Below are 18,930 nucleotides of genomic sequence, written 5' to 3'. Positions count from 1 at the left end.
TAATTGATCCTTTGATCCACATGTGGGCTCTACTTTGTTTACTTTTTCCCACTTTTTACATCTTAAACCTAAAAAAATAAATCAAAAGAAATTAAGTAGGCATTTGACAAATTAGTTTTGGAAGGTGTTTTTTTTTTGCCAATCATTCCCTGGTGTCTTGGTGATAGTATTTTCTGTTCTAGTTCTCTTAGTCGATCTCTTATTGGTAGAATCAGCTACATTTTGTACATTATGGTAATTTGTGGATTTAAAGTGGAAGGTGTGACAAGATAATTGGAATTACTTGGAATATCAGAATTTGAAGAGGGTTGAAAAGTTTGATCAAGTTTCACCACCCCATTTGCTTGTGAGTTGGTTGTATGATTCACTTTCAATGCCCATATAGAGGGAAAGAAGAAGAGGTGAACTGCTCTAATAAAAGAAATGGGCCTGTTTCTCATCAAACTGTGTAGGGGCAGGGGAATTCAGTGGTGACCTTCATGCATTGTTCATCCAAGTCTTGGCCAGAGCACTAGGAGCTATTGTTGTATCGAGCCTGGGAGAAGATGCTGGTGGTGTCGGCTGAGAAGCAAGCTTGGAATTTGTGTTCTTGATTTTTACAGTTTGAGATTAATTTGAGATTCTAGTTTACATGGCTTCAGAAATTTCCTCATCTCAGACCACAACTGCCTCTGCTCAAACTGTCATAAATCAATCTTCTCATGGCCTTCCAAATCCCCCTCCAACAGTTTCCAATATCAAAGGTTTTGTTCCTATTGAATTGACATACGTCAACTACCTTACTTGGAAGCAAGTTTTTCTCACCGTCCTTTAAAGTCACAATCTTCTTTCCTAGCTCCATCAGTTCTCTCATTCGTTGCTCTAGGTCAGATTATGGCGCCATAGCATCTTTAAACCGCAACTTCTGCTCATTAATTATGAGCGGTGAACTTTATAGAGAGCGGTGACGAAATGGTGTGGTGGAGCATTGGGTGTATTTCTCCTGCCAGCAGCCTGAGTGGGAAGCTTTTGACCCTGCTAGGCTCTGCTGGATGCGTCTGCCGAGAATGACTCCCAATGATTATTTTGTGTTCTCCGACAAGGAATCATTGGGGGTTGGTACCGAGCTTCTCATTTGTGGCAAGGATGTGTTGGCCCATGTCATTTATCGGTACAGCTTACTGACAAATACGTGGTCAACTGGGATGCAAATGAATGCGCCACGATGTTTGTTTGCTAAAGCAAGCCTTGGGGAAATAGCCATTTTTGCTGGCGGTTGTGACTCACAAGGTAATATCCTTAGCTCCGCTGAACTTTACAATTCGGAGACAGGCACATGGAGGACTTTGCGAAGCATGAATAAGTCACGTAAGATGTGTTCTGGCGTATTCATGGATGGAAAGTTTTACGTGATAGGAGGTATTGGAGGAGCCGACTCGAAGCTGTTAACATGTGCCGAAGAGTATGATCTGGCAACGGGAACGTGGACTGAAATCCCGAACATGTCTTCTGTGCGACCTAACCTTAGGAATGACATACCTGCTACATCAGAAGCGTTTCCTCTACTAGCTGTCGTAAATAATCAATTGTACACTACTGATTATGCTGAGATGTTGGTTAGGAAGTACGAAAAGCATAACAAAGCATGGGTTACCATTGGTGGACTGCCTGAAAATGTAGCTTCCATGCATGGTTGGGGATTGGCTTTTCGGGCATGTGGTGATAGGCTAATTGTAGTTGGAGAGCCTAGGGTTATGAGTCAAGGATTTATTGAGGTGCATTCGTGGGTACCGAGGGAAGGACCTCCAGAATGGAACTTGCTCGGCCAAAAGCAATCAGGTATCTTTGTGTATAACTGTTCTGTCATGGGATGCCGAAGAGATGGAATTTGGCAGGTCCATGAGATCAATACATAGTTGGTTTCTGGGACAACATGTTTCTTGCTAATGGGTAATGTATCCCAGCTTTTTTCTCTTATCAGTTAATAAATTCCGATTAGTGTTTAAAGCTTCTCTAGGAAAGTCATAGAAGTATTCATTTCTTCTTTTTTTCCGGGTTTTGCTATCTTTATATTCTTGAGTTTATCGAGGAGAGAAATATGGGTCTGCAAGGTTGTTTGTTTGTTGGCATGTTGGATTGTCTATCAGTACATTTGGTAGCTTTGGAAATGAAGTACTTTGTTCCAACTTTTGTTTTAGGAATTCTTTCTTTTATTATGGCAGATCTCATTGAGGCAATGATCCATTATTCTGCTAGCTTATTTGTTTTTATTTGTGAAAACTAAAAAAATGTAGGCATTAATCATATGATGTTTGCACATTATGGCACTTGCAGTCGAGTTGAGCAAGAACATTAGACGCTTATGGTTGGTAAACCCGCTTTTGTGAGTTGTTAAGTTGATGAGCATTGTAGCCTTAGTCGATGCATGGTATTCATGAGGTTTACCCGCTGGTTGTCTAGATTTATTCTCTTTCATGTTTCCTAATTATGCACCCCTTGACCCTTTCGGTTTTCCCTTTTAGTCGTTATTTAAATTTGAAGGCAGAGAGAGCTTGTTTCTGATGGACCAACCCTCTACCTGAATCCTGCAGCATTCATAAATGATATTTGTTTGATTATTCTTCTGATACTGCACATACACTTTCCTACTTCCAAGGCAAAAATTTACCCTTTTTAGCACCTGCCTCTGCTTTTCCTTATTTGTATATATTCCAACTTTTCCTTTTCTGACAATATACCCAATGTATTCCCACAGTGGGGTCTGGGTTCTCTGGGACGATAAAGTTTACATTAACCTTATACCTTGCTCGTAGAAATAGAGAGGTTATTTCTGATAGAACCTCGAAACTTTTCCTATTCTGCGTCAAATTAAGTGTAGCACTCATTGGGATGTGTTTCTAAGTTGAGACTTGCTTCAGTAATATTTGGTCATTCAGTGAATGTGTCACATTTAGGTGGGAAAGAATTGATTATTTATCACAACAGATGTTGATTATGTAATTGGTACTGTAGTCCTGTACAGATTCATGCTGATGTTACAGTTCTTAGCTGCGTCACGAGTTCAAATTTGTATTCTTGTACAGATTCATTCTTTACTCTCCGTTGTATTTATTTTGGTTTCTCATTCGGCATACAGTTCCCACGTTGTGGGATTATATTGGGTCTGTTGTTGACTTCTTGTGTACTCTGTATTCGGTATCTGCTCTGGTGCTTGATTCATCCGGATTTGTGTCGGGATGTTCTACTTTAGGAGTAAAGCGCTCTCTGTCAAAGACGACATTCAGTTCACAAATTCAAAATATCTGATTAAGAATAAATGAGTGCCTTTTATATTACAATTTACACTTCTGCTTTAATTACAGCCATTTATATTACTACTAGTCAACTGTACGTGGTCCGCACGTGTATATCACATTAGTCAATTATAAATATATATAAAAAAGGATAAATTAGCTATTTTGTTTGTTGTATAAATATAACTAGACTTTCAAAATAATGAATGAAAAAATTACAATAAAAAAATAATTCTTAAACAAACGTGGATGGAATTATTTTTGAATGCACGAAAATTTGCTCAAGTAAGAAAAAAAGGTGCTGAATTAAAACTTGGTCAAATTCATATAACGCTATAACTCAATTCAAATAAGAAATGTCAAATTGTTGAATTCATCAACAGTATGTAAAGGTATAGTGTTACCCGAACCTACAATAGACCCAAAGTTGAAGGCTGCCCCAGACATTCCTCATCTATGATCTACAAGTTATCTATCAACCCATCGCATCAATCTATTGAACTCATTAAGAATATGCGCTAACATATAATCATTTTTTTTTTGCTGTTATTGTTGTATAGTAATCCAATAACCTGTAATAATTTTCAAGTGAAATTATACTACCATGCTGATTTCTAAAATTCTAACAAACATAATATACGTTGAACTCTTGTAGAAAAGAAAATCGATAGACATAATGAGAATAGACTAATTTGAAAGAATGCTTGGTATAAAAATTCAATTCTACATATAGTATATGAATCAAAAAGAAAGAAAAAATATACTTACCTTTGGAATTTTAAGATTCAAACGATTAAACTTTATAAGAATAAGGGGGACATTCAGTGTTGCAATAACTATAGGGGGATTAAGTTACTGAGTCACTCTATGAAGATCTGGGAGAGAGTGGTCGAGGTGAGGCTGAGACGGATAGTGTCTATCTCGGAAAATCAGTTCGGATTTATGCCCGGCCGCTCGACGACGGAGGCAATTCACCTGGTACGGCGGTTGGTGGAGCAATATAGGGAAAGGAAGAAGGATTTGCACATGGTGTTCATCGACCTAGAAAAGGCGTACGACAAAGTCCCCAGGGAGGTGCTTTGGAGATGCTTGGAGGTGAGTGGAGTACCGCAGGCATATAGCAGAGTAATTAAGGATATGTATGAGGGAGCGAAAACCCAGGTGAGGACGGCGGGAGGAGACTCAGAGCATTTCACTGTCCTGACAGGATTGCATCAGGGATCTACTCTTAGTCCCTTTTTGTTTGCGCTAGTAATGGATGTGTTAACGCGGCGTATCCAAGGGGAGGTGCCGTGGTGTATGCTTTTTGCAGACGATGTAGTCCTGATAGATGAGACGCGAGGGGGTGTGAACGACAAATTAGAGCTGTGGAGGCAAACTCTGGAGTCTAAAGGGTTCAGGGTGAGCAGAACCAAGACAGAGTATGTGGAATGTAAGTTTAATGACGTAAGGCGAGAGAATGAGGTAGTGGTGAGGCTAGAAGCGCAGGAGGTAAAGAAAAGGGATAAGTTCAAGTACCTCGGGTCCGTGATCCAGAGTAACGGTGAGATTGACGAGGATGTCTCGCACCGTATCGGGGCGGGATGGATGAAGTGGAAACTTGCATCGGGGGTGCTGTGTGATAAGAAGGTGCCGCCCAAGCTTAAAGGTAAATTCTATAGGGTGGTAGTCCGTCCGGCCTTGCTGTATGGAGCGGAGTGTTGGCCAGTTAAGAACTCCCACACCCAAAGAATGAAGGTGGCAGAAATGCGGATGTTGCGCTGGATGTGTGGACTGACCCGAAGGGATAGAGCTCGGAATGAGACTATCCGGGAGAAGGTTGGGGTGACTTCAGTGGAGTGTAAGATGCGGGAAGCACGATTGAGATGGTTCGGACACGTGAAGAGGAGGGGCATGGATGCCCCGGTCCGTAGGTGTGAGAGGCTAGCGTTGGATGGTTTTAGACGGGGTAGGGGTAGACCGAAGAAGTACTGGGGTGAGGTGATTAGGCGGGACATGGAACAGTTACAGCTTACCGAGGACATGACCCTAGATAGGAAGGTCTGGAAGACGCGAATTACGGCAGAGGATTAGGGCCTGTTCGGGTCGCTAATGTAGGGAGGTAATTGGTGGGGGTGTATTCCTGGTATGATTCCGTATTCAATGTTCTGTTCCGTGTTCCGTGTTCTATGTTTGTTACGAATCTGTGTGCTTTCCTCTGCTTTATATTCCTGCATTCCTGCTTTACTCTGTTTTATATTCCTTATGGCTGCAGTATCTATGTTATGTCATCTGCTTCTGTGCTGTACTATGTGTTTGTTTGATATCTCGTAACTTGAGCCGGGGGTCTTTCGGAAACAGCCTTTCTACTTCATCAGAGGTAGAGGTATGGACTGCGTACATCTTACCCCCCCCAGACCCCACAAAGTGGGAATACACTGGGTTTGTTGTTGTTGTTGTTGTAAACGATTAAACTTTACCTTTAAAAAAAGAAAATCGATAGACATAATTAAAATAGACTAATTTAAAAGAATGCTTAGTATAAATATCCGATTCTACATATAGTATATGAATCAGAAAGAAAGAAAAAATATACTCTATGTCCAATTTATGGGGTACCTTTGAAATTTTAAGATTCAAACTATTAAACTTTATCTTTACATATAAATTTCATTAAAGTTTGATCGAGTATTCTATCTACCACCTACATCAAACAAAGAAACACTAGATGATAACATAACAAAAACTACAATATGATCGCATTATCATACTATTAAATATAACCTTTACAATACAATCAAATTACAAAATTATATGCAAAATACATACATCAAGAATCAAAAATAAATATAAAAAAAACCTAAACAATGTATTGCAAAAAAAATGTGAAAAAGGATATATATAAATTGTATAAAAATCCATTGCAAATTAAAAATCCATTGCTAACACAAAGAAGCATATCCATATTAAAATAGGAAAGAAAAAAAAATAAGTAAAAGATCTTAAATATCCTCATTTTTCGAGAACTGCCTCCATTCTTAAACGGCTTCATTGGACCATTCCCGATAACCAAGACTTTGATCATCCAGATACAATCCCTTGGTTTCAAAGTGTTGATACCTACAACTTCGATGAAGGGATCCATTGTAATAATCTTTAAAAAAATAGAAGTTAGAACGATAAGAACGTATAATTTCATAATAGAGGTAAATTTGTTAGATGTGAAGAATTATATCTGAATATGTGAATCTTGTTGGTAGGTGGGTAGATAAAGAAGATTAGTTATGAGCAATAGTAATTATAATATATTCTACTAAAACGACAAATACAACGATAAGAACGTAGAATTTTATAATAGAGGTAGATTTGTGAGATGAGAAGAATTATACCTGAATATGTAAGGTAGATAAAGAAGGTTAGTTATGAGAAGTAGAAAATAAAATATATTGAACTAACAAGACGCATTAAACTAAATTAAACTAAGCAATTTAAGCTAGCATAGCAAGTAATATTGTGTTTAAATTAACAATGTAAAAAGGGAGAGATGATATAACAACAAAAAACATGAAAATAAAATTGTTGAAACTGTGCTGAGACGAAAAACAATGAAAGATCACAGTTGTTTATAACAATGAACAATGAAAAAAGTTCAAGCATTTATATAGAAGGACAAAATGTACCAATCAAGTAGGAAACCAAATGTATAAAAGTCGGGTGTTTTTTGGTTGAAAGAAATCAAATAGAAAAAGTTGGATGTTTTTTTGTTGAAAGAAACCAAGTGGGAACCAAATAGGATTAAAATTTTTTTTTTAACCAAGTAGGGAGAAAAGCTAAATTTGGAAAGAATTTAATTGTAGGAAAATTTTAGTGTATTTTTTGGTTGAAAGAAATCAAGTAGGAACCAAATAGGATTAAAAAATAACGGATGTTTTAATCAAGTACGGAAAAAAGCTAAATTTAGGAAGAATTTAATTGTAGAAAGATTTTAGTATATTTATTTTATAGAATTTAATTGTAGGAAAAAGGGTAAAAGATAATTTTATCTAAAGCGGACTGTTTTAATGAAGGACAAAAAGTTCAATTTACTTTTCTAAAGGGCTTTACACTTTTAATGTATTATAAATTATAGATTATAGATTATAGATATAGATATAGATTATAGATATATCGTTTTTATAATGGACGTTTGGAATTGACGTGGGGTAAAAACCTAAACCAATCAAGATCTTAATGAGAAAATCCCTAAGGTAAATTTGCAAGCATTATTATACACATCTTTTATTTTTCACTTGATGTTCGATACTTACACGAGTCTTGATTAATTTATTTCTGAAGAATGTTTTGAAATAAGTATAAGTAATCAAATGAAATAAAATACTTTGATAAGACCTCAAACCTAGATCTAAGATCACATAACCCAATTGAGACATTGTTTAAGAAATGTACTTGTCTACATATTGTTCAATTTGATTTTTTAGGTCCTGACTTCATTTTGATGGTGGGGCCAACACGCAAAGTCTATAGACGATAGATAGACTCCTCGAACCATGCTATATTTGCTTACTTGAACATAATTTCTTTCTACGAAAAAAAAAAGAAATGATTCATTTCACAAAATAACTTTTTTTTAGGGCCGCAATGAAAAGTTCCAACAAAAGATTATTGCATGGATACTAGAAATCCGTTATCATCTTCGTGCAACTTTTCATAGTAAACTTTGTAGTCACGACAAATTCTAAATTGCAACACTTCTTTTAACTTTGAAAATTAACTTTATACCATGTCGTGATTGTCATTTGTCCTTCACATGTCGGGTTACAAAATAAAAGTATTAGGATAATTTGGTATGCGAATTAAATTATTATGAAATTAAATCATAATTCCTGTACTAATTTATTTCACTTAAGAGATGAGATAAAATAATTTCAGTTAGATGAAATGACTTTATATCATCTATCAAATGCAGTATAAATCTTATCCCGTACTGAATTATGAGATTCCACCTTATCCGACATGTCAAACAACCCAATACTTAAATACATGGTAGAAAATGAAATACGTCCTTTTTAATTCAACAAAACAAAAAAAAAAAAATGGTATGTTTATATTTTGCAAATAACATTAAACAAAGTGTAGAGCCAAACATATTTCATATTGGATTATATTTGACAGATGTTTGCTCAAATATATTATATGATGCATTGAGCTATCAAAGATATCAACACCGTCAACATGATATTTGGTCAAGTATAGAGCAATTCATGAAACAATGTAAGGAGACATACACCAATAAAAGCATATAATCTATCTATATCTATATCTATATCTATAATCTATAATCTATATCTATATCTATAACTTAGCATATAGTCTTTTTGCCCTTCATTAAAAGACTGTCCTATAGGCAAAACTGTCTTTTCACTATTTTTTAATTTATTATTTAATTATTTTTATTATATTAACTAGACTCCTAAAATATATGGGACTCCTAAACTATATGAAAAGAAAATTAATTAATATTTTCCTTTGATGAATTAAAAAAATACTCCTAAAATAGAATCCTATTAAGGAAATACTTCTATAAATATTGAGATACACGTTAAGCTGTTTATGGTAAAATCTTTAAAAGGAATTAAATTAACGTGGAAAAGAAAATAAAAACATTTAAGAATTAAAATTTTATATTTTTAAAGAAAAGTACGCAAGGTAACAAAAAATCCCTACCACTTTTTAAGGTAAGAATTTTAGGATTTTTGTGTGTAAAATTTAAGTTTAATTGTATTATTTTGATATCTATTTTATCGTATTATTTTGTTGTAGTTTACAGGTGCTACATAAATATTGGTCGGCTTTGAATAAATTTTATAGGTAAAGGTTTGGTTTAATTGTGTTATTTTAAAATCTTTGCTTTGAATTTTTTTTTTTTTGTGCAAAGGTTAGGTTTAGTCGTATTATTTTGATATCTCTATTATCGTATTATTTTATTAGAGTTTACAGGTATTAAATGACTGTTGGACGGCCTTGAGAAAATTTTGGTGTAAAGGTTAGATTTAATTGTATTATTTTATTATCTCTATCATCGTAATGTTTTGTTGCAGTTTACACGTGGTAGATTTTTTTGATAAAGGTTAGGTTTAATTAAATAAAATTTCTAGCTTTACATATTCATGTTGAATTTAATTATTGTATTCGTCTTTATAATTTAAACGCATATCCTATTTAGTTTGATGTTTGAACTCATTAAAGTGAGATACACACGCAAGGCGCGTCCAACTAAGCTAGTAAATAAAAAATGTGTGAGATAAAATCCAAAAGCTTATTAGTACGTACCTAATAAAATAGAAATGTGGAAACCATAAATAATTATAAGTAATTTAATTGTTAATTTTTATAAAATTTATGTGATATCGAATCATTTTGACATCAAACAATATGTTCCTAAATAACCTTAAGAATGTGTTTGGTATTGAAGAAAACACTTTTCAAAATGTGTTTGCTATGAAAGGAAAAATATTTTTTTCATTTTTCTCTTGAGTTGGTTAACTTAAATGGTTTGAAAAATATCTTTCAAATAAATTTATTTTCTTCTAATTTAAGGAAAATGACTTTCCTACGTAGAGTAAGAAAAATTATACTCCAAAACTCTCTTTCAACCGCACTACCTTAACCCGAACTCGATTCCCTACATCTAATGGGACCCAATTCTTGACCCAGACTTAACACCTAACTCCTAATACCAGCTCAGGGTCCGACTGTTGACTTTGACCTGGGACCCTCTTCAACCAAATATTGACACCAATCAAAACTTGATCCCAACAAGGGACCGACCCTAACCCAAACCAAGGACCAAACCTCGATCGGGAATGACTCCTAACCCCGAACCATAACTCGAGATCCTAAGACCCAAACTCTCAACCCCAATTTAGGACCCAACTCCGACCAAGACCAGACTCCCAAACCATACATGAGACCTGACCCCGATAGAATTGGGACTCAACTCCCGACTTTAACCCTAATTTAGGGTAAGGTCAAGGTTTTGGAGAGTTTCAAGTCAAGATTGCTATTGGGGTTCGAAATCGAGAGAGCGTCATGCGAAAATTTGAAGTTTGCAAATCATGAGACGATAAATCAGATGACAAAAAAACTGTAATAACAACACATATTATTTGATATGATTGGCCAAGAAGCCTACATATTAAAAACTAAATAAAAAAAAACTTAAAATCTACTGGGAGAAATCTCCCCCTAAACAAGACTCTTAAAAGACTACATTATGGATGTTATTGTGTTATGGTATGAGAAGAGAGTTTTCTATTTATAGATGTCCAAAATCTTTTCTCCAAGAAAGAAGTTTGCCAAATATGAAAATTTTTATATTTTCCTTTCAGAAAAAAAAGTAAAAGTATTTATGGTTAATTTTATTTTTCTTACAAGAAAAAGTAAAAATTTAATTTTGGTAAGAAAATCAGGGTCAAAACCCTAACAAAAATCTCCACTTTTTGGCTTGATTTTCTGCAAAATATTTTTGATCTTGCTTCTTCTTGTGCATAATATTCGATCTTCACATATTTTTCATATATCACTGTTGTTTGACATGTTTTAAAAATTGAAATTTTTTTGGTTTAAAAATATATAAGCCTTTTCGGGTTAAAAACATTGGAGCCCTTTATAGGGTTAAAAGTAAACTTTTTTTTCAAATATGTAACAGCAGGATTATTGAAAATATGATTGACAATCATTTCCACATGTAGCTTTTGGACATATATCTTCATTATCATCAAATTGGTTGCAATTTTGATATCAACATGTCCTCAATCTGAACCATTGGACCATTGAACCACGGGCTCTGATACCACTTGTTGGGTTTGAAATCGAGAAGGCGTCATGCAGAAGCTTGAATTTTGCAAATCATGAGACGATAAATCAGATGACGAAGAAAATTGTAATACAAACACATATTATTTGATATGATTGGCCAAGAAGCCTACATATTAAAAACTAAATAAAAAAAAACTTAAAATCTATTGGGAGAAATCTCTCCCTAAACAAGACTCTTAAAAGACTATATTCTGGACGCCATTGTCCTATGGTATGAGAAGGGGTCTTCTATTTATAAATGTCCAAAATCTTTTCTCCAAGAAAGAGGTTTGACAAATATGAAAAAGTTTTATATATTTTTTTTAGAAAAAGTAGAAGTATTGGTTATTTTTATTTTCCTTATAAGAAAACGTAAAAACTTAATTTTGGTAAGAAAATCAGGGCAAAAACCCTAACACCAAGGACCAGACCTCGATCGGGAACGACTCCCGACCCCAAACCATAACTCAAGATCCTAAGACCCAAACTCTCAACCCCAATTTAGGACCCGACTTCGACCAAGACCACTATACCAGACTCCCAAAGCATACATGAGACCTGACCCCGAAAGAATTAGGACTCAACTCCCGACTTTGACCCCAATTTAGGGTAAGGTCAAGGTCTTGTCGAGTTTCAAGCCAAGATCGATATTGGGTTTAGGGTCTTATCCTAGGTCGATGTTGAGAGTCGAATTGGGATTTGTGTTTTAGGGCTGGGGGTCAAGTGTTATAATTTTGCCTACATCACATCTAATTACTCTTGAAATAATATTTTCTTCTCTCTAACCTAACACCAGAAAATAACTAAAAGACCCCACTTTTAAATTTAAGTCAAGGAAATAAAAGTCATGGTGATCAACCAAGGGTAAAAGAGTCATTTCAAACCTAATTTCCACGTGTTGTATTTCAACTTTTCCACAGTCTTTCTTGTTCACAGTTGTTGTTAGCTGTACGGGAGCAGATTTCTTTTCACTATAAATTGGCCAGTTTTTCTTCAAGCTTTAGATTACTCCCTCCATTCCATTTTACTCATCCCAAATTTTTTAATTTATTATCCCATTTTATTTATTCTTTTTTACTTATCAAGATAAGACAGTTTTTTTTTTCATTATACCCTTAGTGTAATTGATTACTCCTTATTATTAGCATTCTTGAAAAATATTGCAAAGAGAAGTACCATTAAGAGTACACCATTAAGAATACAAATGGTGCTTTAGTATTAGCCATCCATCAATCTTAGAACTAACAATAAGACACAATTAAGAGGGGCAAAATGGTAAAATTATATTACCAATTATTGTTTTCTTAATCGTTGTGTCATCCCAATTTGGGACGGGTAAAATGGGACGGAGGGAGTAGATGATACTCCTCTTTGTTTTTAAGAAAAATCCTTTTGGCCATAATAGGAATAAATTCTATTCACTATAAATTAGTTTTCTTTTGGACATGTTTGCTCCTTTCATCTTAAATTTAAAATTCTTTCTTTACTTATTTTATTATGCTTTCCTAATACATTAAAAATTATCCCAATACATGAGAATGAACAAAGTAACATAATTTTCATAAATATTATTGCATAGTACTTATTGCTTGAAAATAATAATCTAGAATAAAAATAATAATATAAAATTAATTAATTATATTCTCATATATCCAAAATCAGTGTAACCAAAGTAGTATTATCTGAAATTTTTAATTTAACATTATATATTTATGTATCATATCTACTTAATTATGCGTTTTATCATATAAATAATTCTTATTTTTTTAATTCTTAATTTTTAATTTTATATCTCTTTATTTTATATAGATAAATAGGAGGCATAGATATATATCTTAAAACCTATCAAAATTTTGAATAACCTTTAGATTTTTATTTTTGTATAAATCTGATTCATAGTTTAGTATTACATCAAATAAGCAATTATCGAAATTTCCAACTCCAAAAGTTAATTATTTTTTATGAATTCAGTTGTATAACTTTAATTATGCTATAATTTTTCTCATGATAGTTCAAATAATTTTTTTTTCATTTCAAATTTTTTCTATCTATTTTTAAAAGTAGAGCGGAAAGAAGTCAACATAACATTTAAAAATTTCGCATAAAATTTTCTTAGTTGAAAGAAAAAATTACCCCATGTTAATCTTACACTTAAATTATATATAAATGATAAGAAAAATACATAAAGAAAAGAATAAACAATATTTTCGAGTTTTAAAACTAAAAGTATACATAGTTAAACATTTTTTAATATAATATGAAAATATTTTAATAAAAATAATAAAAACTTAAAACACTTTAGACGTGGTAGACATTGACAAGTTATAAAAATCATATAGTTCATAAGTGTCGACTTTAATTAACAATAACCTAAGAGAGTCACACATTGATGTTGTAGTCTTTCGTCACTATGTTACGCCGATTTGATAACTTAAGAACCATTATTTATATTTTTATTAATATATATGACTTCTAATTAAGGAACTATATTGATTTTTATGTTTATATAAATTTAAACTACATATTCGAATAGTTCTTTTAAAAAAAATATTTTTTTAAAATATTTCAATAGTGATAGTCAAAGCTCAAATTACTTTAGACATGATAGATATCGACACAAAATAAAAATCATATAGTTTTAAAAAAGTCGATATTGGCTAAACATCAATTCAAAAAAGTCACACATTAATGTTATAGTCTTGCGATCCTATGTACTTTAATTATTATATTTGTTAACTGGTGAATTAAAAATATAATTATTAACTGGTGAATCATTAATTATATTTGTTATTAATATGAACTTTAACTAAGTAATTTTATTTTTATATTTAAAAAAATCGAACAACATATTTTAATAGTTTTAAAATATAATTAAAAAGATTTTCTATAATGATTGTCTAAATTCAAAATTCTTTAGATATGATCGATATTAACGCATTATAAAAATAATTATTGGCCCTAGAAAACATCAAACCAAAATAATCAGTCGTTATAGCTATTAAACTAACCATTATCATAATTACTTAGTACTCTAAATAAAAATTAACTATGTCCACATTTAAATGTTTTTACATTTCTTAATAACCTGAATTAGAATTATTGATTAATTACAATATTTTGTTTGAAATAATTTATTACGACTACAAGCTGAGGTTACTATTGCTAAATTAAATTTTATTGTGAAAATTATTTTTTCACTTACATTAGGCATGTTGTAGGTGAAATTTAAAAAGAATTAAAAAATTGAATAACTAAAATTAAAGATAGATAAAATTTATCTGCTATCACCTAATATTGAATCTATCACATAAAAAAAATCAAACATAAACGTCATTTAACTTTAAAAATTAATATATTTGTGGAATAGAAATATTATATCTTTAAAGTTTAGAACACAAAAATTATTTGGTCACATTTTTGTTTACTATTTAGAAAATAACAAATTAAAGGACATATAAATATCAAATGTAAATACTTAATAAAATTACTTAATTAAGGACATATTAAAAGTAAATATTAATAAATAGAACTTAAGTTTATTAATTTTTATATTTATTATTAATATGTCCTTTAATTAAGCAATTTTATTAATTATTACATTTTAAATAAATTTAAGTTTTATGTAAATATAATTTGAAAATATTTCAATGTTGATACTCACAATTCAAAATACTTTAAATATGGTAAATATCGATACATTATAAAAATTATATTTTAATAGAAGAAAAATATTATAAATTACAATAACTAAAAATTTAAATTATTTTAATGATTTATTATCTAAATTATATCTATGCCACATAAATTGAGACAAAAAATAGCACGGACCTGTTGATATCTAGTATCTATATAAATGTGAAATTTTACAAATAAATTACGTCAAATTTCTATATTATAGATGCAGTGATTTCGACATGCTTGACAACTGCTTCAATAATGATTTTATTGTATCAGCCCTACTTAATTATAAATATTTATGTATTAAAAAATTATAATATTTAATTTAAAAATAAATATATATGATATGTCTGTTTCAACAATCATTTTACTAAGTATCACTTTAAGTCATCTAAATATTAAAAAGTTAACAATATTTAATAAAAAAGATAAAATAGACATAAAATGATAAATTAACCCTTGATGTTTTAAATTAACTTGACGTCTTATATTAGACCCACTTAAATTTTTCGTAATTTCGACATGTTTGGTAGCTGCTTCAACCGTGATTTTACTATATTGTCCCTAATTATTTATTATAAGTTATTTATATATTAAAAAAATTAATAATATTTAATTAAAAAATAAACATTTATGACATGTCTACTTTAGCTGTTTCAACCTTCATTTTACTAAATATCACTCCTAATTAATTATTATAAGTCATCTACGTATGAAAATGTTAATAATATTTAACATAAAAGTAAAATAGACATAAAATGATAAATTAACTCTTAATGATTTAAATTAATTTGACGTCTATACCCACTTAAATTTTTTTCACAAATATTTTTTATAGTAATTTTGTTATATCACTTTTAGTTAGTTGTTGTAAGTCATTTAAGACATGTCCGCTTCGTTATTTCAATAATAATTTTACTATATTATCCTTAATTAATTATTATGGTCATCTAAGTATTGTGCCACTTAAATAGACATTTGTAATTTATTTATCTCACTTATAAAGGATGGTAAACAGACAACATTAATGTTGTAGTCTTACACATCTATGTAAGTCAAATTGATTACTTAAGAATCATTACTTATATATTTGTAACGAACTTTTCCTCTAAACAAATAATTTATTAATTATTATACTTAAATAAATTTAAACTATATTTAAATAAATTTTTAAATGTAATTCAAAAATATTTCAAACGCCATAGTCAAAATTCAAAACACTTTAGACATAATAGATACCGTCACACGTCAAACTCCATATAATTTATATGTGTCGACTCTAACTAACAACAACCAAAAAGAATCACACTATAATAATGTAATCTTACACTCCAATTTTACACCGATTTAATAACTTACAATTCATTTTTTATATTTGTTACTAATATGACCTTTAATTAAGCAATTTTACTCATTAATATGTTTAAATATGATCACTAATTAAGTAATTGGTGTGACCTAGTTTTCTACTGAAAAGAAACTCTACCCAAAATTAATTTGATTTAATTTTAACTACAAAAGGTCAAACTCGAAATCAACCCGACACTACATTTATTTATTTTTGTGCAAATATTTGTAAATAAAATATCTATTTTAATGTAATTATACATACTTTTTAAATTTCATTTTCATAATTTTTATTTTTAGATATTATTTTAGGCTTGAGTTTAGAATAAAATTTTACTGTTGACAGATGTTAGTAATTCAAATAAAGCTGAAATCGAAAATAAATCAATATTAATACTAACAAATGAAATTCAATTCAACACAAAAATGATATCTCTAGTTTGCATTGATTTAGTTAATTAAAATATTTAATTTATTTTTATGTTTTTAATATTAGTGATATAACTAATTAATATTCATGAAAATTCCACCTAATTGACCTTTTTTTTATTATATGTTGGACCATTTTTTTACTTCAAAGTAGATCTAAATAAATCAAAATATATCAAAATTTTAAATTTTTTTAATTGTAAAGATAAAACACCATACAATATACATTAATAATTTAAATAGAAAATTAAAAACATTTAAAGTTCCTTAAGACATTGTAATAATTATTCTAATATGATAACTTTAACTCCACATTCACGGTAATAAGTGACAGTGAAATTTTGCCTCAAAAAAAGTGACAATGAAATTATCTAAGAAAAATAATTAATAATAAATTGATATAGCAATCAAATTAGAAAACTTAATTTTTACAAAAGGGAAAAGAATAGAAATTTCATTATTGCATCCCAAATTGAATAATGCACAAGAGAGTAATAAACTCTTGATGTTCTTAGTTATTAATTAGAATTAATGTTGCACTTGACTTTTTCAATTTTAAAAATAGCAAAAGATTTATTATTATTTTTAAGAAAAAAGGCTGTTAAAGTCTTTTCAAAATTATGGCTATGTAACAATATCCTTATTTTTAATCCTTTTCCTTTATAATGTGCTACATGTAATTGCAGGTACAACTTAAAAGCCGAGTGGGACAAAAGTCCCTCACTGAAGTCTACTGTTCTAGCTATAATTTCCTCTAATTCAGTAGAATGTTTTGTCATTTTCTTCCTTAATCCTTGCTTTGTAAAAGGTCCAATACCATCTTTATTCGTTCGTTTATTCGTGAATGAATGAAAAAAAAAAAAATTCCTGCTAAAAAAAAATTCCTGCTAATTAAAACGGAGTTTTGTTGATCAAAATGTGGCAATACTAGTGTGTGAAGAACTTGAGAAAATTCCAAACACCATTGTTGAAAAGGACTTTGATCTTAATATTTTCCTCGTTACGATTCAGAGGACCTTGAATACAACTTCTAATTATGTCTTTTTCACCAAAAAAAAGAATACAACTTCTAACCTTATTATGGTAAGGTAACCAAATATCCTGCCAAAAGCTAATTGAACAACCATTATTGACGACCCAGGAGTTAGCATCGTTGCATGTTTTCCAACCATTAAGGATACACTTCCAGGTGTATGGTGAACTAGATTTAGGTGATCTGTTAGGAGTACAATATTTTGAGATAAGGACATTATCCAATGGAGTTTTAGGAATCTTGAAAAGCCTCCATGCAAGTTTAGAGTTTAAATTAACTTTTGTGAAAGGTGGGAAAACCAAGATATTTCCTAAAGGTATCATTGGGTTGGATTGATAAAGTGGATGGAGGTTGGAGATAACATCTGGTGTATAATTGGAACTAAAAATTACTTTGGACTTGGCAAAACTGATGCTTTGTCTAGTAGATTGATTAAAGTCCACAAGAGTACTTAATATAGTATGGGAATATATGGTGTTTGCTCTTGCCATAAGCATAAGGTCATTTGGGAAGAAGTGGTTTGGTAGATTGGCCAAGTTCTACCTATTGGGACTCTTAGTCATTTGTATCTATCTCTTGTATACATTGTATTTATCCATAGAGGATAATGTAATTATCTCTTCACAAAGTTTTCATTATATATATAAATACAGAGGCAGGGCTCTAAATGTGTCGAGCCATTTTACAAATATATTCTCATGGTATCAGATAGCCAAAGATCCATCTAATTTTTTTTTTCTAAAACATATGGCTTCTTCATCTTCCACCACATCCGTCGTTTCTTCTAGCGTCCCATCCGCTACACCCGTCGTTTCTTCTAGTGTCCCATCTGCTACATCCGTCGTTTCTTCTACTATCCCAGATTCAGCTTTTTCTGTTACATCTTCGCTTCCTTCCGTAAGTAGCACCTTATTTGGATTATCTCCTTCCTTTGACATTGCTTCTCCTGTTATACCAAATCTCTCCTCTGTTGCTGCTCTTGCAACTCCTAATGTCACAAATTTAGTGACTATTAAGTTAAGTTCTATGGAGGACTATCTCACATGGCGCACTCAATTTACCTCTCTACTGCTTTCACACGAGCTTATGAGTTTTGTTGATGGTTCAATCCCTCCCCCATCTCCTCTTCTTGGTGATAAATCCAAAAATCTACAACCAAACCCACCCTATCGATCTTGGATAAAAATCGATCAAAGTGTTCATTCTTGGTTATTCGCCACACTTTCTCGCGATGTTCTCCTTGATGTTCATCTTCTTCCCACATCCAGAGATATATAGTTATCCTTAGATCGTCGCTATATGGATGCGAGTCAGGCTAAATCTATTGAGTTGAAA

General features: G+C 31.3%; 1 pseudogene; it reads left to right on the top strand.

Annotated features, from left to right (window-relative positions):
- The first annotated feature begins 631 nt into the window (after window positions 1–631).
- Window positions 632–1,895, top strand: LOC107846608 (annotated as a pseudogene).
- Window positions 1,896–18,930: the final 17,035 nt, after the last annotated feature.

This window comes from Capsicum annuum, chromosome 11 (assembly GCF_002878395.1).
Source record: "Capsicum annuum cultivar UCD-10X-F1 chromosome 11, UCD10Xv1.1, whole genome shotgun sequence".
Lineage (NCBI taxonomy): Eukaryota > Viridiplantae > Streptophyta > Magnoliopsida > Solanales > Solanaceae > Capsicum > Capsicum annuum.
Note: the sequence above shows the minus strand (reverse complement) of the source record. Positions and strands in the feature narration are given on the sequence as shown.